General features: G+C 37.5%; 1 long non-coding RNA gene and 5 other non-coding genes across 6 annotated transcripts; all 6 read right to left on the reverse strand.

The window, feature by feature from the left end:
• Positions 1-4,992: 4,992 nt before the first annotated feature.
• On the reverse strand, positions 4,993-6,147 carry LOC141381715 (uncharacterized). The gene is made up of 3 exons (XR_015483732.1): positions 6,113-6,147; positions 5,877-5,980; positions 4,993-5,496 (listed from the first exon to the last, which is right to left on the reverse strand). It is a non-coding gene; the product is annotated as an uncharacterized LOC141381715 (long non-coding RNA).
• A 4,270-nt stretch (positions 6,148-10,417) lies between these two features.
• trnap-agg (transfer RNA proline (anticodon AGG)) lies at positions 10,418-10,489 on the reverse strand. Its single transcript has one exon. It is a non-coding gene; the product is annotated as a tRNA-Pro (tRNA).
• A 2,939-nt stretch (positions 10,490-13,428) lies between these two features.
• Positions 13,429-13,500, reverse strand: trnap-agg (transfer RNA proline (anticodon AGG)). The gene has a single exon. It is a non-coding gene; the product is annotated as a tRNA-Pro (tRNA).
• Positions 13,501-14,451: 951 nt separating this feature from the next.
• Positions 14,452-14,523, reverse strand: trnap-cgg (transfer RNA proline (anticodon CGG)). Its single transcript has one exon. It is a non-coding gene; the product is annotated as a tRNA-Pro (tRNA).
• A 300-nt stretch (positions 14,524-14,823) lies between these two features.
• trnap-agg (transfer RNA proline (anticodon AGG)) lies at positions 14,824-14,895 on the reverse strand. Its single transcript has one exon. It is a non-coding gene; the product is annotated as a tRNA-Pro (tRNA).
• A 2,450-nt stretch (positions 14,896-17,345) lies between these two features.
• trnap-cgg (transfer RNA proline (anticodon CGG)) lies at positions 17,346-17,417 on the reverse strand. The gene has a single exon. It is a non-coding gene; the product is annotated as a tRNA-Pro (tRNA).
• Between the last annotated feature and the right edge of the window lie 3,968 nt (positions 17,418-21,385).

Below are 21,385 nucleotides of genomic sequence, written 5' to 3' on the forward strand. Positions count from 1 at the left end.
TTTTTGAAAAAACGCAAAAAATGAAAATTTTTTGAAAATCGCAAAAAATCACAAAAATTTTAAATTTTTTGAAAAATCACAAAAAATAAAAATTTTTTGAAAAATCACAAAATATTAAACTTTTTTGAAAAATCACTAAAAATCACAAAAAATGATTTTTTTTTGGAAAATCACTAAAAATGAAAAGTTTCTGAAAAATAACAAAAAATCGAAATTTTTTGAAAAATAAAAAATGAAAATTTTTGGATAAATAACAAAAAATGAAATTTTTTTGAAAAATCACAAAAAATGAAAATTTTTTGAAAAAACACAAAAAATGAATTTTTCGAAAAATAACAAAAAATCTAATTTTTTTGAAAATTAACAAAAAAATTGAAAATTTTTTGAAAAAACGCAAAAAATGAAAATTTTTTGAAAATTGCAAAAAATCACAAAAATGTAAATTTTTTTGAAAAATCGCAAAAAAATCACAAAAAATGAACATTTTTTGAAAAATCGCAAAAAATGAAAAATTTTTGAAATCGCAAAAAACTTAAATTTTTTGAAAAATTGCAAAAAATTAAAATTTTTTGAAAACAAGCAAAAAATTAAAATTTTTTGAAAATCGCAAAAAAAAAACGCAAAAAATTAAAATTTTTTGAAAATCGCAAAATCACAAAAATTTTAATTTTTTTGAAAAATCGCAAAAAATCACAAAAAATGAAAATTTTTTGAAAAATCACAAAAAATGAAATTTTTTTGAAAAATCGCAAAAAATTAATTTTTTTTGAAAAATTGCAAAAAATTAAAATTTTTGGAAAACACGCAAAAAATTAAAATTTTTTGAAAATCACAAAAAATCACAAAAATGAAAAATTTTTTGAAAAATCACAAAAAATGAAAATTTTTTGAAAAATCGCAAAAAATTTAACTTTTTTGAAAAATCACTAAAAATGACAAAAAATATTTTTTTTTTGAAAAATCACAAAAAATGAAAATTTTTTGAAAAATCACAAAAAATCGAAATTTTTTGAAAAATCACAAAAAATGAACATTTTTTGAAAAATAACAAAAAATGAACATTTTTGGATAAATAACAAAAAATCACAAAAAAATGAATTTTTTTTTAAAAATTGCAAAAAATCACAAAAAATGAATTTTTTTTTAAAAATCACTAAAAATCACAAAAAATGAAATTTTTTTGAAAAATAACAAAAAATCTAAATTTTTTGAAAAATAACAAAAAAATGAAAAATTTTTGAAAAATCACAAAAATCAAAATTTTTGAAAAATCACAAAAAATGAAAATTTTTTGAAAAATAACAAAAAATAGACATTTTTTGAAAAATAACAAAAAATGAAAATTTTTGGATAAATAACAAAAAATCACATAAAAATGAAATTTTTTTGAAAAATTGCAAAAAATCACAAAAATGATTTTTTTTTAAAAATCACAAAAAATCACAAAAAATGAAAATTTTTTGAAAAATAACAAAAAATTGAAATTTTTTGAAAAAAAACAAAAAATGAAAATTTTATGAAAAATCACAAAAAATCGAAATTTTTTGAAAAATCACAAAAAAATAAACATTTTTTGAAAAATAACAAAAAACGAACATTTTTGGATAAATAACAAAAAATCACAAAAAATGAATTTTTTTTGAAAAATTGCAAAAAATCACAAAAAATGATTTTTTTTTGAAAAATCACTAAAAATCACAAAAAAATGAAAATTTTTTGAAAAATCACAAAAAATGAAAATTTTTTGAAAAATCACAAAAAATGCAAATTTTTTGAAAAATCACAAAAAATGCATTTTTTTAAAAAAAACGCAATCACAAAAAATGAATTTTTTGAAAAATAACAAAAAATCTATTTTTTTTAAAAAATAACAAAAAATGCAAATTTTTGAAAAATCACAAAAAAAGCTAATTTTTTGAAAAATCACAAAAAATGAAATTTTTTTGAAAAATCAAAAAATCGCAAAAAAATGAATTCTTTTTAAAAATCTCAAAAAAAGAAATTTTTTGAAAAATCGCAAAAAATGAATTTTTTTTGAAAAATCACTAAAAATCACAAAAAATTAAAATTTTTTGAAAAAATAACAAAAAATCGTAATGTTTTGAAAAATAACAAAAAATGAAAATTTTTGGATGAATAACAAAAAATAACAAAAAATGACATTTTTTTGAAAAATCGCAAAAAATCGAAATTTTTTTAAAAATCACAAAAAATGAAATTGTTTTGAAAAATTGCAAAAAATGAAATTTTTTTGAAAAATCACCAAAAATGAACATTTTTTTTAAAAAATAAAAAATGAAAATTTTTGGAAAAATAACAAAAAATCACAAAAAATGATATTTTTTTAAAAATCGCAAAAAATGACAAAAATTCGAAATTTTTTGAAAAATAAAAAAATGAAATTTTTTTGAAAAATCACTAAAAAATCACAAAAAATGTAAAATTTTTGAAAAATCACAAAAAATGAAAACTTTGAAAAATCAATAAAAATCACAAAAAAACAAATTTTTTGAAAAATCAAAAAATGAAAAAATTTTGAAAAATCACTAAAAATAACTAAAAATCACAAAAAATTAAAAATCACTAAAAATCACAAAAAATGAACATTTTTTGAAAAATAACAAAAAATCCCCAAAAATTTAAAATCACTAAAAATCACAAAAAAATGAAAAATTTTTGAAAAATCACAAAAATGAAAAATTTTTGAAAAATCACTAAAAATCACAAAAAATTAAAAATCTCTAAAAATCGCAAAAAATAACAAAAAATGAATTTTTTTAAAAATAACAAAAAATCGATTTTTTTTAAAAAATAACAAAAAAATGAAAATTTTTTGAAAAATCACAAAAAATCGAAATTTTTTGAAAAATCACAAAAAATGCACATTTTTCGAAAAAACGCAAAAAATGCTATCTTTTTTAAAAATAACAAAAAAAGAACATTTTTTGAAAAATCACTAAAAATCACAAAAAAATTAAATTTTTTGAAAAAATCACAAAAAAGAAAACTGAAAAATCACTAAAAATCACAAAAAACTAATTTTTTTGAAAAATCACAAAAAATTAAAAAATTTTTAAAAATCACTAAAAATCACAAAAAATTAAAAATCACTAAAAATCACAAAAAAAATTAATTTTTTGAAAATTCACAAAAAATGAAATTTTTTTGAAAAATCACCAAAAATGATTTTTTTTGAAAAATAACAAAAAATTTAAATTTTTTGAAAAAAAAAAATTGAAATTTTTAAAAAAATTAAAACTGAAAATTTTTGGATAAATAACAAAAAATCACAAAAAATGAAATTTTTTTGAAAAATCGCAAAAAATCACAAAAAATGAATTTTTTGAAAAATAACAAAAAATCGAATTTTTTTGAAAAATAAAAAAAATGAAAAATTTTTGAAAAATCACAAAAAATCTAAATTTTTTGAAAAATCACAAAAAATCGACATTTTTTTGAAAAATCACCAAAAATTAAAAATTTTTGAAAAATCACAAAAAATGAACATTTTTTGAAAAATCACAAAAAATGAATTATTTTAAAAAAAATAACAAAAAATCAAAATTTTTTGAAAAATAACAAAAAATCAAAATTTTTTGAAAAATAACAAAAAATCACAAAAAATGAAAAATTTTTGAAAAATCGCAAAAAATCACAAAAATGAATTATTTTGAAAAATAACAAAAAATCGAAATTTTTTGAAAAATAAAAAATTGAAAATTTTTCGAAAAATCACAAAAATGAATTTTTTTGAAAAATAACAAAAAATCGAAATTTTTTGAAAAATAACAAAAAAATGAAAATTTTTTGAAAAATCAAAAAATGAAATTTTTTTGAAAAATAACAAAAAAAATGAAAATTTTTTGAAAAATCACAAAAAATGAAAAAATTTTTAAAAATCACAAAAAAATCGAAATTTTTTGAAAAATCACAAAAAATGAAATTTTTTTGAAAAATCACAAAAAATGAAATTATTTTGAAAAATCACAAAGAATCGCAAAAAAATAAAAAAAAATTTGAAAAAATCACAAAAAATGAAATTTTTTTTGAAAAATCACCAAAATGAAAATTTTTTGAAAAATCGCAAAAAATGAAAGTGAGAGCAGATAAGAGGGAGCAAAGCCAGAGATTGCTTTGTAGGCAAACATCAGAGCTTTGAATTTGATGCGAGCAGAAACTGGCAGCCAGTGCAAACGGGTAAGTAGCGGAGTGACGTGCTCTTTTCAATTCATTAAAGACCACTCATGCTGCTGCGTTCTGGAGTAGCTGAAGGGGCGTGTTGCTTCGCATGAAAATTAGTTTCAAATTCAGTCGGTCGGTGAATAAATGAATATAATGAATGAGAACACACAGGCATGTGCGTATAGACATACAATGTAATGTTGTACAGTAACGTGTCAATTGTTTGTTTCAGTTGTCTTTATTTGAATGGTTTCGTGAGGATGTGATGGTGTGCTTTATCTGGCTGATTCCCGCTGAAGTGGGCGGGTTGTGTGACGTTTGATTCGGGGGATGTTATGGGGCGGGGTTTGCGTGACGTGCTGCGAGCTACTAGCCGAACAGTGGAAACGCAACATGATTTCGGCCTCACTGCTTAACCTCCTGGGCAATTGCCCCGGCTCGTCCTGGCTCGCAGTGGTCTCAGCTCACAGCCTAGAAGTCCAATGCACTATCCATTGCACCACAGAGCTCCTGCCTCTAGCACTGTTGCACAGAAAGCAATTTTTGGTACTCTCTGGCCCATAAAAGCACAGCTCACTGCAGATAAGGTAGTGCTGGGATTCATACATAGGATCTTCTGTTTACTAGACAGGTGTTTTGACCAACTAAGCCACAAAACCAGACAGGGGGTTATTGTTTAATCAAAAAAAGAAACGGTAAAAACGGTAGCACTGCATGTTTGAATGTCTAGACTTAAAAAGTTTAAAGTCCAATTGGTTACGCATCACCATACCATGCTATATAATGCCATCGTCCAAAACCCTCTTAATATTACAATATTAAAATAGTTTTATTATTCAATATATAATCAAGGTTTCCCTTCTTAAATCAATTAACTTCTCTCTATAAAGCTTCAAAAATTGCAACAAATGAACACTCCAATGAAACAATGTACAAATAAAATAAAAATGAAAATAAAACATTCACTTAAAACATTTCAAAATGTCCCAAAAGTCCAGTACAGGTGATGAACACTCAAAAAGATTCTTTTGCAAAACAACTAGGTTGCACATTCAGTTCCAGAGATCCAGGATGTTGCACTTGTGAGTGTGTTGTAAATTTACACTCCTACCATGACGCTGAATAGGTTTTACTTTGTATCTTTCCAACAGGTGTATCCAAAAAATCCACTTAATGGGAGGCTCGCCAGTCCAACTCCACAATTAGACACGCACCGATGGAAGTTGAGACAATCCAAATCCAGAAAAGAGTTCACACTTCAATTAATTTGAATGCAGAGCAGATCACATTCAGCAACTGACTTCAATAGAACATCTCACCGATGAAAAACCAGAAGAAGATGCACAAGCAAACAAACAAAGGGGAGAAAAAAAACCATTAGCATTTTACAGTGTATGCATTATCTCAGCTTAACACATTTGTAAATAAACAGCAACAATAAATGACCATGTATATGCTTCTCTCTGCTGAATTTCTGTGTTTTTCCTATTTCTCTCTCCTATTTGGCATTTTCTTTTTACAAATGACAGCATTTTACTCTCTCACTTAAACTTTACACAATCACTTGTATAATACTGTGTATAATACTGTGTTTTTACTGAACCAAACAAATGGTTAATTAATGAAACACATTTTTGACACTAGTTTAAATCATGTTATAATGAAAACAATAATAAAAAAAATCACGAACTCACCAAGGAAATCATTCAAAATCAAAGCGAAAAACCAGGAAAACTCCAGGTGGCACTCGTGTGCAGATTTCACTCACAGATACAAGTCTTGTTTTTTTCTCTCAATCCTTCATTAAAAATATATGATAGAAATCATTTCAGCATCTTATTAATGGTTAATTTTTACAGTTAATACACATTTAAAACATTAAAAGATATAAATCTAATAGTTTTCTACTGTTATTAATATAACAACTTACATCTCTGCATTCCCTTGCGAACACTGAATCACCATAGCAATGGTAAACACAAGCTAACAGACAGAGATTTGTTATTGTTTGTAAAGCTGATCTGCTGCTATAGTCTAAGGCACGATGATGTTCTTCTAAAGCACTATTCCCTTGAATGCTGTATAATACTCTATTATGAATTATTTATATAAATACATAATTTTAATATATAATATTTAATCGAGTATTCTGCCAATGTTTTTTTTTTCATATTTATAAGGGTGTTTCTATTTGCTCTATTGCTGTGTACTACCCACTAGTAACCTGGGTTACAATTGACTATATATAAATCAGTTGACATTATTAAGGCATGTATTGGGTAAAATTGCTACTTTTTACTGTCATTCATTGTGTTTTGGTCATTATCAATGCACTGTCACTTTAATTGAGCGTGAGCAGCGCGTCAAAAATAGACCCGGCGTCGAAACTATCGCTGCACTGCTGCTTCAGCGACGCTCACGCCTCGCTCTGACGCACTGCTACTGTGTGCATTGTGAAAGCTCTAATCTGTTAACATGGACGCCGAAAAAATACGCTCTGCTCACGCGCTGCTGGCGCTTGCGGTGTGAAACAGCCGTTAGTCTTAACACTAAAAGAAAAAACCTCTGGATACGATACTTCCAAATGCAGTTTCATCTAAGACAGTGCGGGTGAAGCAAAATTTACTATGCTTTCTACTCAGTTACTTTGCACATGCATAAAGAGGCTCTTGTATGACAAATCCAAAATGCGTGATCTTAACAATAGATGGCAGTCACTTTTGCCCTAAACCACAGGTTGCCTTCGAGTCATTCCTCAAGTCCACTCGGCCCTACACCGTTTTCTAATCTCCCTTATTTAAAACAGCTCAATTAAGTCATCGGCTTTATTGTAGAGTACCCCTAGTATCTGAGCCTGCACTGCGCAATGAAAGAAAAAAGCAAAACGGGATGGACAGATGCCTGAAATGTTGGAAACGCACCACACCTTAAGTCAGTGAAGAAAAAGGGCAAAGCTTGCAACTCTTGTGGGACTCGAACCCAAAACCTTTAAATGACTCGGCTCACAGCCAAGAAGTCCAATGCGCTTTCCATTATCTTAGATTAAATGATTTCCATTTTCCGAGCTGAAAGTGGGTTTGGATGTAATGTAACTGGAGGTTCCAAAAAACACTTAACACATGATAAAGGATAGATTAAATAAAAAAAATTAATGCATTTTTTGCTTTGATCTTGAACAGAGGCCAGGTTACCGGTCAAGTTTGAGACATGATCATCCAGACTCTAAAAGACCACATCCATCTGGTCAGCATTTTCTGCATCCTGACATGCTGTTTTTTGTTGTGTATTTTTTTCTTCTTCGATTTTTGTTATCGGGCAAATGTCTCTTACAATTAATTTTTGTGGTGCTGTGGCTTAGCTGGTCAAAGTGCCTGTCGTGTAAACAGGAGATCCTGGGCTCAAATCCCAGCAGCGCCTTAGTTCAGGTTGGTGCGTGTGCTTTTTTCATAGAGCTTAATGAAATAAATTATAAAACTGTATAGCTTTGAGGCATAATGGATAGTGCGACAAATTGAATTACATTTGAGAGCTCATCTGATTCACAACTAGTTTACTGCACACCCATGTTTTTTAGTTGTTTATCTCCCTCTCCATAATCTCCATTCCTCAAACCTATTGAGGATTTTTTTCCTGCCTGTAGATGAAAAGTGTATGACCGAAATCCAAACACACCTATACCCCTTCTCCAAGCTATAGCAGTTGATGCTTTTCATGGCTGGATTTGTCATGCAAGGTTACATTTCCCCCACTGCTTGGCCACACCAAAACAGAAAAGAGAATGCAGTATAGCTGTTTTTTTATTTATTTATTTATGTATTTTCTGTAACTGTATTTAGTAAACACTTCTGTTGATGGTATATGTAGACCACATTTTCTGCAACTTTGTGTTGGTTGGGATCAACACTTTGTACGCTGTTTTTGTGGGGAAAATACAGTAAAATATATTCGGTATTTGTTTGTTTTGTATAAAAACAATTTTCAGAAAAATTTTACAATGCACTTCTGTAGGTCTATGTACTGTCTGTAGTAAGTGTAACACTGAACTGAAAAAGGCTAACAGAAAGTCATTATGATGAATAGAGAAGAAGTCGTCATAGTGTTTTACATTAAGCACATTAGTGTTTAACTTATCTTATGAATGTCTGTTAATGTGATGGCTTGTGTGTGTCATTTGAAAACAAAATACCATTTTGAGAAGAAATCACATTGTTTTGAACGTATAGTTTCATTTTGCAGAAGAATTGAAGAGTTTTGCCCAATGTGTGTGTGTTTTGGGATTTGTGTGTAGAGTTCTGACAATATGAAACATGCTTTCAGAAATTGTGTGTAAACAACTGGAAAAAACTGGAAACAAACTCTTTGGTTGTCATTTTAAGACCTCCAGGAACAGGTTTGGTGACCCCTGGCTTAAAAGCATAGTTCACTCAGAAAGCAACTTTACAGGGCAACACTATCTGCTGACGAACTGGCATTCTCAGAAAAAAGGCCTCTTACAAAACACCCTTACAAAAAACGCCCTTACAAAACAGCAGACAACTGTAAGGGCTCAACCGAAATTTGAATCTGGGATTTATCATGGCATGAACGAGAATCATACTCCTAGAGAACCATGCCACTATGCAAAGGAATGTTTTATGTGCCGACAATATCTGCTGACAAACTGGAATTCTTCGAAAAACGTTTTTTATGAAAGCCATATTGCCCTGTTAAACAACAGAGAAACTGCAAGGACTCATCCGGGATTTGAACCCGGGACCTCTCATACCCAAAGTGAGAATCATACCCCTAGACCAACTAGCCATAAAAGCTTGCATATTTCACAAGACATCAGAAGCAACAGATGGTCAGAAGTCCTTATCTAACAAACATTGAAGCAGGGCTTTTGCTTCTTTTGAACCCGGAACTTCTGCAATGGTTCGTCCAGGCTTTGAAAACGGGACCTCTCTCACCTTATGCGAGAATCAAGCCCGTAGACCAACGAGCAACTGCAAAACAGCCACTTTACATGGCAACACTATCTGCTGACAAACCGGCATTCTCAGAAAAAAGGCCTCTGTGTAAGCCACAACGCCCATACAAAACAAAAGACAACTGTAAGGGTTCAACTGAAATTGGAACCCAGGATTTCTCATGGCATGAACGAGAATCATACTCCTAGACCAGCAAGCCACTATGCAAGAAATATTTTATGTGGCGACACTATCTGCTGACAAATTGGAATTCTTTGAAAGACGTTTTTACGAAAGACATAATGCCCTGTAAAACACAGTACACTTGCAAGGGCTCATCCGGTAATTGAACCCGGGTCCTCTCTCAACCGAAGCAAGAATCATACCCATAGACCAATGAGCCACTAAATTGAGACAATTTCACAAGACGTCAGATAGTCAGAAATCTTTCTCTAACGAATCAAGGGCACCCTAAGTGAGAGTCAAACCCCTAGACCGCCGAGCCACTGCAAAACAGCAACTTTATATGGCAACACTATCTGCTGACAAACTGGCATTCTCAGAAAAAAAGGCCTCTGTGTAAGCCACAACGACCTTACAAAACAGCAGACAGCTGTAAGGGCTCAACCGAAATTTGAATCTGGGATTTCTCATTGCATGAACGAAAATCATACGCCTAGACCAGCAAGCCACTATGCAAAGGAATGTTTTATGTGGCGACACTATCTGCTGACAAACTGGAATTCTTCGAAAGACATTTTAATGAAAGACATAGTGCCCTGTAAAACACATGACACCTGCAAGGGCTCGTCTGGGATTTGAACCCGGGACCTCTCACACCCGAAGCAAGAATCATACCCCTAGACCAACGAGCCACTAAATTGAGGGAATTTCACATGGCCTCAGAAGCATCAGATAGTCAGAAAACTTTCTCTAACAAATCAAGGGCACCCTAAGCGAGAATCATACCCCTAGACCAACGAGCCACTGCAAAACAGTAACTTTATATGGCAACACTATCTGCTGACGAACTGGCATCCTCAAAAAAAAGGCCTCTGTGTAAGCCACAATGCCCTTACAAAACAGCAGACAACTGTAAGGGCTCAACCGAAATTTGAATCTGGGATTTCTCACGGCATGAACGAAAAGCATACTCCTAGACAACCAAACCACTATGGAAAGGAATGTTTTATGTGCCGACACTATCTGCTGACAAACTGGAATTCTTCGAAAATTGTTTTTTTATGAAAGCCATAATGCCCAGTAAAACAACAGAATAAAAGCAAGGGCTCGTCCGGGATTTGAACCCGGGACCTCTCGCACCCTAAGCGAGAATCATACCCCTAGACCAACAAGCCACAAAAGCTTGAATATTTCACAAGACATCAGAAGAAACAGATGGTCAGAAATCCTTATCTTACAAACATTGAAGCAGGGCTTTTGCTTCATTTGGACCCGGGACTTCTGCAATGGTTCGTCCAGGCTTTGAAAACAGGACCTCTCGCACCTTATGCGAGAATCAAGCCCGTAGACCAACGAGCAACTGCAAAACAGCCACTTTACATGGCAACACTATCTGCTGACAAACCGGCATTCTCAGAAAAAAGGCCTCTGTGTAAGCCACAACGCCCATACAAAACAAAAGACAACTGTAAGGGTTCAACTGAAATTTGAACCTAGGATTTCTCATGGCATGAACGAGAATCATACTCCTAGACAAGCAAGCCACTATGCAAGAAATATTTTATGTGGCGACACTATCTGCTGACAAATTGGAATTCTTTGAAAGACGTTTTTACGAAAGACATAATGCCCTGTAAAACACAGTACACCTACAAGGGCTCATCCGTGTATTGAACCCGGGTCCTCTCGCAACCGAAGCGAGAATCATACCCATAGACCAATGAGCCACTAAATCGAGACAACTTCACAAGGCGTCAGATAGTCAGAAATCTTTCTCTAACGAATCAAGGGCACCTTAAGTGAGAGTCATACCCCTAGACCACCGAGCCACTGCAAAACAGCAACTTTATATGGCAACACTATCTGCTGACAAACTGGCTTTCTCAGAAAAAAGGCCTCTGTGTAAGCCACAACGACCTTACAAAACAGCAGACAACTGTAAGGGCTCAACCGAAATTTGAATCTGGGATTTCTCATTGCATGAACGAAAATCATACGCCTAGACCAGCAAGCCACTATGCAAAGGAATGTTTTAGGTGGCGACACTATCTGCTGACAAACTGGAATTCTTCGAAAGACATTTTAATGAAAGACATAGTGCCCTGTAAAACACATGACACCTGCAAGGGCTCGTCTGGGATTTGAAGCCGGGACCTCTCACACCCGAAGCAAGAATCATACCCCTAGACCAACGAGCCACTAAATTGACAGAATTTCACATGGCCTTAAAAGCATCAGATAGTCAGAAAACTTTCTCTAATGAATCAAGGGCACCCTAAGCGAGAATCATACCCCTTGACCAACGAGCCACTGCAAAACAGTAACTTTATATGGCAACACTATCTGCTGACGAACTGGCATTCTCAGAAAAAAGGCCTCTGTGTAAGCCACAACGCCCTTACAAAACAGCAGAAAACTGTAAGGGCTCAACCGAAATTTGAATCTGGGATTTCTCATGGCATGAACGAGAATCATACTCCTAGACAACCAAGCCACTAAGCAAAGAAATGTTTTATGTGCCGACACTATCTGCTGACAACCTGGAATTCTTCGAAAAACGTTTTTTATGAAAGCCATAAAGCCCTGTAAAACAACAGAATAAATGCAAGGGCTCGTCCAGGATTTGAACCCGGGACCTCTCACACCCTAAGCGAGAATCATACCCCTAGACCAACGAGCCACGAAAGCTTGATTATTTCACAAGACATCAGAAGCAACAAATGGTCAGAAGTCCTTATCTTACAAACATTGAAGAAGGGCTTTTGCTTCATTTGGACCCGGGACTTCTGCAATGGTTCGTCCAGGCTTTGAAAACGGGACCTCTCGCACCTTATGCGAGAATCAAGCCGGTAGACCAACGAGCAACTGCAAAACAGCCACTTTACATGGCAACACTATCTGCTGACAAACCGGCATTCTCAGAAAAAAGGCCTCTGTGTAAGCCACAACGCCCATACAAAACAAAAGACAACTGTAAGGGTTCAACTGAAATTGGAACCTAGGATTTCTCATGGCATGAAAGAGAATCATACTCCTAGACCAGCAAGCCACTATGCAAGAAATATTTTATGTGGCGACACTATCTGCTGACAAATTGGAATTCTTTGAAAGACGTTTTTACGAAAGACATAATGCCCTGTAAAACACAGTACACCTACAAGGGCTCATCCGTGTATTGAACCCGGGTCCTCTCGCAACCGAAGCGAGAATCATACCCATAGACCAATGAGCCACTAAATCGAGACAACTTCTCAAGGCGTCAGATAGTCAGAAATCTTTCTCTAACGAATCAAGGGCACCCTTAGTGAGAGTCGTACCCCTAGACCACCGAGCCACTGCAAAACAGCAACTTTATATGGCAACACTATCTGCTGACAAACTGGCATTCTCAGAAAAAAGGCCTCTGTGTAAGCCACAACGACCTTACAAAACAGCAGACAACTGTAAGGGCTCAACCGAAATTTGAATCTGGGATTTCTCATTGCATGAACGAAAATCATACGCCTAGACCAGCAAGCCACTATGCAAAGGAATGTTTTAGGTGGCGACACTATCTGCTGACAAACTGGAATTCTTCGAAAGACATTTTAATGAAAGACATAGTGCCCTGTAAAACACATGACACCTGCAAGGGCTCGTCCGGGATTTAAACCCGGGACCTCTCATACCCGAAGCGAGAATCATACCCCTTGACCAACGAGCCACTAAATTGAGAGATTTTCACATGGCCTCAGAACCATCAGATAGTCAGAAAACTTTCTCTTACGGATCAAGGGCACCCTAAGCGAGAATCATACCCCTAGACCAACAAGCCACTGCAAAACAATAACTTTATATGGCAACACTATCTGCTGACGAACTGGCATTCTCAGAAAAAAGGCCTCTGTGTAAGCCACAATGCCCTTACAAAACAGCAGACAACTGTAAGGGCTCAACCGAAATTTGAATCTGGGATTTCTCACGGCATGAACGAAAAGCATACTCCTAGACAACCAAACCACTATAGAAAGGAATGTTTTATGTGCCGACACTATCTGCTGACAAACTGGAATTCTTCGAAAATTGTTTTTTTATGAAAGCCATAAAGCCCTGTAAAACAACAGAACAATTGCAAGGGCTCGTCCGGGATTTGAACCCGGGATCTCTCGCACCCTAAGCGAGAATCATACCCCTAGACCAACGAGCCACAAAAGCTTGATTATTTCACAAGACATCAGAAGCAACAGATGGTCAGAAGTCCTTATCTTACGAACATTGAAGCAGGGCTTTTGCTTCTTTTGAACCCGGAACTTCTGCAATGGTTCGTCCAGGCTTTGAAAACGGGACCTCTCTCACCTTATGCGAGAATCAAGCCCGTAGACCAACGAGCAACTGCAAAACAGCCACTTTACATGGCAACACTATCTGCTGACAAACCGGCATTATCAGAAAAAAGGCCTCTGTGTAAGCCACAACGCCCATACAAAACAAAAGACAACTGTAAGGGTTCAACTGAAATTGGAACCTAGGATTTCTCATGGCATGAACGAGAATCATACTCCAAGACCAGCAAGCCACTATGCAAGAAATATTTTATGTGGCGACACTATCTGCTGACAAATTGGAATTCTTTGAAAGACGATTTTACGAAAGACATAATGCCCTGTAAAACACAGTACACCTACAAGGGCTCATCCGTGTATTGAACCCGGGTCCTCTCGCAACCGAAGCGAGAATCATACCCATAGACCAATGAGTCACTGAATCGAGACAACTTCACAAGGCGTCAGATAGTCAGAAATCTTTCTCTAACGAATCAAGGGCACCTTAAGTGAGAGTCATACCCCTAGACCACCGAGCCACTGCAAAACAGCAACTTTATATGGCAACACTATCTGCTGACAAACTGGCTTTCTCAGAAAAAAGGCCTCTGTGTAAGCCACAACGACCTTACAAAACAGCAGACAACTGTAAGGGCTCAACCGAAATTTGAATCTGGGATTTCTCATTGCATGAATGAAAATCATACGCCTAGACCAGCAAGCCACTATGCAAAGGAATGTTTTAGGTGGCGACACTATCTGCTGACAAACTGGAATTCTTCGAAAGACATTTTAATGAAAGACATAGTGCCCTGTAAAACACATGACACCTGCAAGGGCTCGTCCGGGATTTGAACCCGGGACCTCTCACACCCGAAGCGAGAATCATACCCCTAGACCAACGAGCCACTGCAAAACAATAACTTTATATGGCAACACTATCTGCTGACGAACTGGCATTCTCAGAAAAAAGGCCTCTGTGTAAGCCACAATGCCCTTACAAAACAGCAGACAACTGTAAGGGCTCAACCGAAATTTGAATCTGGGATTTCTCACGGCATGAACGAAAAGCATACTCCTAGACAACCAAACCACTATGCAAAGGAATGTTTTATGTGCCGACGCTATCTGCTGACAAACTGGAATTCTTCGAAAATTGTTTTTTTATGAAAGCCATAAAGCCCAGTAAAACAACAGATCAATTGCAAGGGCTCGTCCGGGATTTGAACCCGGGACCTCCCGCACCCTAAGCGAGAATCATACCCCTAGACCAACGAGCCACAAAACCTTGAATATTTCACAAGACATCAGAAGCAACAGATGGTCAGAAATCCTTATCTTACAAACATTGAAGCAGGGCTTTTGCTTCATTTGGACCCGGGACTTCTGCAATGGTTCGTCCAGGCTTTGAAAACAGGACCTCTCGCACCTTATGCGAGAATCAAGCCCGTAGACCAACGAGCAACTGCAAAACAGCCACTTTACATGGCAACACTATCTGCAGACAAACTGGCATTCTCAGAAAAAAGACCCTTGTGTAAGCCACAACGCCCTTACAAAACAAAAGACAACTGTAAGGGTTCAACTGAAATTTGAACCTAGGATTTCTCATGGCATGAATGAGAATCATACTCCTAGACCAGCAAGCCACTATGCAAGAAATATTTTATGTGGCGACACTATCTGCTGACAAATTGGAATTCTTTGAAAGACGTTTTTACGAAAGACATAATGCCCTGGTAGTACACCTACAAGTGCTCATCCTTGTATTGAACCCGGGTCCTCTCGCAACCGAAGCGAGAATCATACCGATAGACCAATGAGCCACTAAATCGAGACAACTTCACAAGGCGTCAGATAGTCAGAAATCTTTCTCTAACGAATCAAGGGCACCTTAAGTGAGAGTCATACCCCTAGACCACCGAGCCACTGCAAAACAGCAACTTTATATGGCAACACTATCTGCTGACAAACTGGCATTCTCAGAAAAAAGGCCTCTGTGTAAGCCACAACGACCTTACAAAACAGCAGACAACTGTAAGGGCTTAACCGAAATTTGAATCTGGGAATTCTCATTGCATGAACGAAAATCATACGCCTAGACCAGCAAGCCACTTTGCAAAGGAATGTTTTAGGTGGCAACACTATCTGCTGACAAACTGGAATTCTTCGAAAGACATTTTAATGAAAGACATAGTGCCCTGTAAAACACATGACACATGCAAGGGCTCGTCTGGGATTTGAAGCCAGGACCTCTCACACCCGAAGCAAGAATCATACCCCTAGACCAACGAGCCACTAAATTGAGAGAATTTCACATGGCCTTAGAAGCATCAGATAGTCAGAAAACTTTCTCTAATGAATCAAGGGCACCCTAAGCGAGAATCATACCCCTTGACCAACGAGCCACTGCAAAACAGTAACTTTATATGGCAACACTATCTGCTGACGAACTGGCATTCTCAGAAAAAAGGCCTCTGTGTAAGCCACAACGCCCTTACAAAACAGCAGAAAACTGTAAGGGCTCAACCGAAATTTGAATCTGGGATTTCTCATGGCATGAACGAGAATCATACTCCTAGACAACCAAGCCACTAAGCAAAGAAATGTTTTATGTGCCGACACTATCTGCTGACAACCTGGAATTCTTCGAAAAACGTTTTTTATGAAAGCCATAAAGCCCTACAAAACAAAAGAATAAATGCAAGGGCTCGTCCGGGATATGAACCCTTGACCTCTCGCACCCTAAGCGAGAATCATACCCCTAGACCAACGAGCCACAAAAGCTTGATTATTTCACAAGACATCAGAAGCAACAGATGGTCAGAAGTCCTTATCTTACAAACATTGAAGAAGGGCTTTTGCTTCATTTGGACCCGGGACTTCTGCAATGGTTCGTCCAGGCTTTGAAAACGGGACCTCTCGCACCTTATGCGAGAATCAAGCCCGTAGACCAACGAGCAACTGCAAAACAGCCACTTTACATGGCAACACTATCTGCTGACAAACCGGCATTCTCAGAAAAAAGGCCTCTGTGTAAGCCACAACGCCCATACAAAACAAAAGACAACTGTAAGGGTTCAACTGAAATTGGAACCTAGGATTTCTCATGGCATGAACGAGAATCATACTCCTAGACCAGCAAGCCACTATGCAAGAAATATTTTATGTGGCGACACTATCTGCTGACAAATTGGAATTCTTTGAAAGACGTTTTTATGAAAGACATAATGCCCTGTAAAACACAGTACACCTACAAGGGCTCATCCGTGTATTGAACCTGGGTCCTCTCACAACCGAAGCGAGAATTATACCCATAGACCAATGAGCCACTAAATCGAGACAACTTCACAAGGCGTCAGATAGTCAGAAATCTTTCTCTAACGAATCAAGGGCACCTTAAGTGAGAGTCATACCCCTAGACCACCGAGCCACTGCAAAACAGCAACTTTATATGGCAACACTATCTGCTGACAAACTGGCATTCTCAGAAAAAAGGCCTCTGTGTAAGCCACAACGACCTTACAAAACAGCAGACAACTGTAAGGGCTCAACCGAAATTTGAATCTGGGATTTCTCATTGCATGAACGAAAATCATACGCCTAGACCAGCAAGCCACTATGCAAAGGAATGTTTTAGGTGGCGACACTATCTGCTGACAAACTGGAATTCTTCGAAAGACATTTTAATGAAAGACATAGTGCCCTGTAAAACACATGACACCTGCAAGGGCTCGTCCGGGATTTGAACCCGGGACCTCTCACACCCGAAGCGAGAATCATACCCCTAGACCAACGAGCCACTGCAAAACAATAACTTTATATGGCAACACTATCTGCTGACGAACTGGCATTCTCAGAAAAAAGGCCTCTGTGTAAGCCACAATGCCCTTACAAAACAGCAGACAACTGTAAGGGCTCAACCGAAATTTGAATCTGGGATTTCTCACGGCATGAACGAAAAGCATACTCCTAGACAACCAAACCACTATGCAAAGGAATGTTTTATGTGCCGACGCTATCTGCCGACAAACTGGAATTCTTCGAAAATTGTTTTTTTATGAAAGCCATAAAGCCCAGTAAAACAACAGATCAATTGCAAGGGCTCATCCGGGATTTGAACCCGGGACCTCCCGCACCCTTAGCGAGAATCATACCCCTAGACCAACGAGCCACAAAAGCTTGAATATTTCACAAGACATCAGAAGCAACAGATGGTCAGAAATCCTTATCTTACAAACATTGAAGCAGGGCTTTTGCTTCATTTGGACCCGGGACTTCTGCAATGGTTCGTCCAGGCTTTGAAAACAGGACCTCTCGCACCTTATGCGAGAATCAAGCCCGTAGACCAACGAGCAACTGCAAAACAGCCACTTTACATGGCAACACTATCTGCAGACAAACTGGCATTCTCAGAAAAAAGACCCTTGTGTAAGCCACAACGCCCTTACAAAACAAAAGACAACTGTAAGGGTTCAACTGAAATTTGAACCTAGGATTTCTCATGGCATGAACGAGAATCATACTCCTAGACCAGCAAGCCACTATGCAAGAAATATTTTATGTGGCGACACTATCTGCTGTCAAATTGGAATTCTTTGAAAGACGTTTTTACGAAAGACATAATGCCCTGTAAAACACAGTACACCTACAAGGGCTCATCCGTGTATTGAACCCGGGTCCTCTCACAACCGAAGCGAGAATCATACCCATAGACCAATGAGCCACTAAATCGAGACAGCTTCACAAGGCGTCAGATAGTCAGAAATCTTTCTCTAACGAATCAAGGGCACCTTAAGTGAGAGTCATACCCCTAGACCACAGAGCCACTGCAAAACAGCAACTTTATATGGCAACACTATCTGCTGACAAACTGGCATTCTCAGAAAAAAGGCCTCTGTGTAAGCCACAACGACCTTACAAAACAGCAGACAACTGTAAGGGCTTAACCGAAATTTGAATCTGGGAATTCTCATTGCATGAACGAAAATCATACGCCTAGACCAGCAAGCCACTTTGCAAAGGAATGTTTTAGGTGGCAACACTATCTGCTGACAAACTGGAATTCTTCGAAAGACATTTTAATGAAAGACATAGTGCCCTGTAAAACACATGACACCTGCAAGGGCTCGTCTGGGATTTGAAGCCGGGACTTCTCACACCCGAAGCAAGAATCATACCCCTAGACCAACGAGCCACTAAATTGAGAGAATTTCACATGGCCTTAGAAGCATCAGATAGTCAGAAAACTTTCTCTAATGAATCAAGGGCACCCTAAGCGAGAATCATACCCCTTGACCAACGAGCCACTGCAAAACAGTAACTTTATATGGCAACACTATCTGCTGACGAACTGGCATTCTCAGAAAAAAGGCCTCTGTGTAAGCCACAACGCCCTTACAAAACAGCAGACAACTGTAAGGGCTCAACCGAAATTTGAATCTGGGATTTCTCACGGCATGAACGAAAAGCATACTCCTAGACAACCAAACCACTATGGAAAGGAATGTTTTATGTGCCGACACTATCTGCTGACAAACTGGAATTCTTCGAAAATTGTTTTTTTATGAAAGCCATAAAGCCCTGTAAAACAACAGAACAAATGCAAGGGCTCGTCCGGGATTTGAACCCAGGACCTCTCGCACCCTAAGCGAGAATCATACCCCTAGACCAACTAGCCACAAAAGCTTGATTATTTCACAAGACATCAGAGGCAACAGATGGTCAGAAGTCCTTATCTTACAAACATTGAAGAAGGGCTTTTGCTTCATTTGGACCAGGGACTTCTGCAATGGTTCGTCCAGGCTTTGAAAACGGGACCTCTCGCACCCTATGCGAGAATCAAGCCCGTAGACCAACGAGCAACTGCAAAACAGCCACTTTACATGGCAACACTATCTGCTGACAAACCGGCATTCTCAGAAAAAAGGCCTCCGTGTAAGCCACAACGCCCATACAAAACAAAAGACAACTGTAAGGGTTCAACTGAAATTGGAACCTAGGATTTCTCATGGCATGAACGAGAATCATACTCCTAGACCAGCAAGCCACTATGCAAGAAATATTTTATGTGGCGACACTATCTGCTGACAAATTGGAATTCTTTGAAAGACGTTTTTACGAAAGACATAATGCCCTGTAAAACACAGTACACCTGCAAGGGCTCGAGTGACGTCACTGACGTCACTGTCTCCGTTCGGTCGCCTACTGCGTTTTCTTGAAGTTTGGACTCGCTATTAACTCGCAATTTAAATCTTAATCATAAAATTCTTCCTCATTCGCTAACTATTTTTCTCTCCTACTTAGGGTGAACAAACCCTTAATACATTTATACAAACAAAACTGCTTTAAAACGGTCTGTCCCTCGAGCATCTGCCTGTTGTTTGTAGATTTAGCCTGCTAGCGCCGCTGGTCAGCTAAAGCTACCAACCTCTTTTACCATACACTTTTGACATACTGGCTTTGCTCTTTACCCCGTAAAATGTCGCTTGCGTCTCTGTCCTTGTGTGGAGGAGAAGCATCGATGGAGGCGTTGGAGCTGGAGCTGGAAGAAGTGGAGTCCCAGATCCGGGCACATCTGATGAGGTGGACGCGGCTGCAGGAACAACTGCTTGTTGTGCCTAACGCTAAGGCCGCCTCATCATCTAAGGTACGTGGAAATTACAACCACATCATTCCCTCTACCTCAACCCGCGTCCTTCTCCGTCCAGGCCCAGCGCACCCGGGGCGCGGCTTGGCCAGGCGTCGTTCACGCCGACACCCGGCTACCACGGCGCCTGGGTGCAGCCGCGTAAGGTGCTTGCCAGATCCTGGGGCAGAACGTCTCCTCCTCACGTTTTCGAGATCTCCACCGAGAACCGCTTCTCCCCTCTCCGCGAGTCGGATCCCGATGTGGCCATCATCGGTGACTCGATTGTTCGTCACGTCCGTGCCGCCTCCTCAAAAGGTAATAAAGTACGTACTTTCTGCTTTCCTGGTGCCCGTGTGAGAAATATTTCTACACAGATTCCAACCATCCTGGGTGCTGCCGAGAGCCCTGGTGCCGTTGTCCTCCACATTGGGACAAACAATACCGGGCTCAGGCAGTCGGAGATCCTGAAGAAGGACTTCAGGAGCCTGATCGAGGCGGTTCGACGCACCTCGCCCGCCACGCAGATCATCGTTTCAGGGCTGCTTCCTACCTACCGCCGAGGAAATGAAAGGTTCAGTAGACTTTTAGCTCTGAATGAATGGCTAATAACATGGTGTAAAGAACAGAAATTGCTCTTTGCTAATAACTGGAATCTTTTCTGGGAGCGTCCTAGGCTCTTCCGTGCTGACGGCCTGCACCCCAGTCGAGCCGGAGCTGAACTCCTGTCGGACAACATCTCCAGATTACTTCGCACCATCTGACTAGCAGGTAAAAATTCACAAAATTCACATTATAGCCACCTAGACTCTTGTTCGTCCCACTTAAACATCAGTAACGCATATCTTGCAAATCCTATAGAGACTGTGTCTCTTCCTCGTATTATTAGATTAAGAAATAAACGTACTGTGTGCTCCAGAAAAAATCTATTAAGAATCAAACCAGAAAAACCAGTAGAAAGTGAAAATACAAATTTCGTAAGGCTTGGTCTCCTAAACATCAGGGGCCTCATGTACGAATACTTGCGTGGAAATCTTACTAAAACATTGCGTACGCACAAAGCTGTAAATGTGCGTATGCAGAAAAATATTCAGATGTATGAAACACTGCGTACGCCGAATCTCACGCATATTCTTTTGTAC

This window comes from Danio rerio, chromosome 4 (assembly GCF_052040795.2).
Source record: "Danio rerio strain M-AB ecotype USA chromosome 4, GRCz13ab, whole genome shotgun sequence".
Lineage (NCBI taxonomy): Eukaryota > Metazoa > Chordata > Actinopteri > Cypriniformes > Danionidae > Danio > Danio rerio.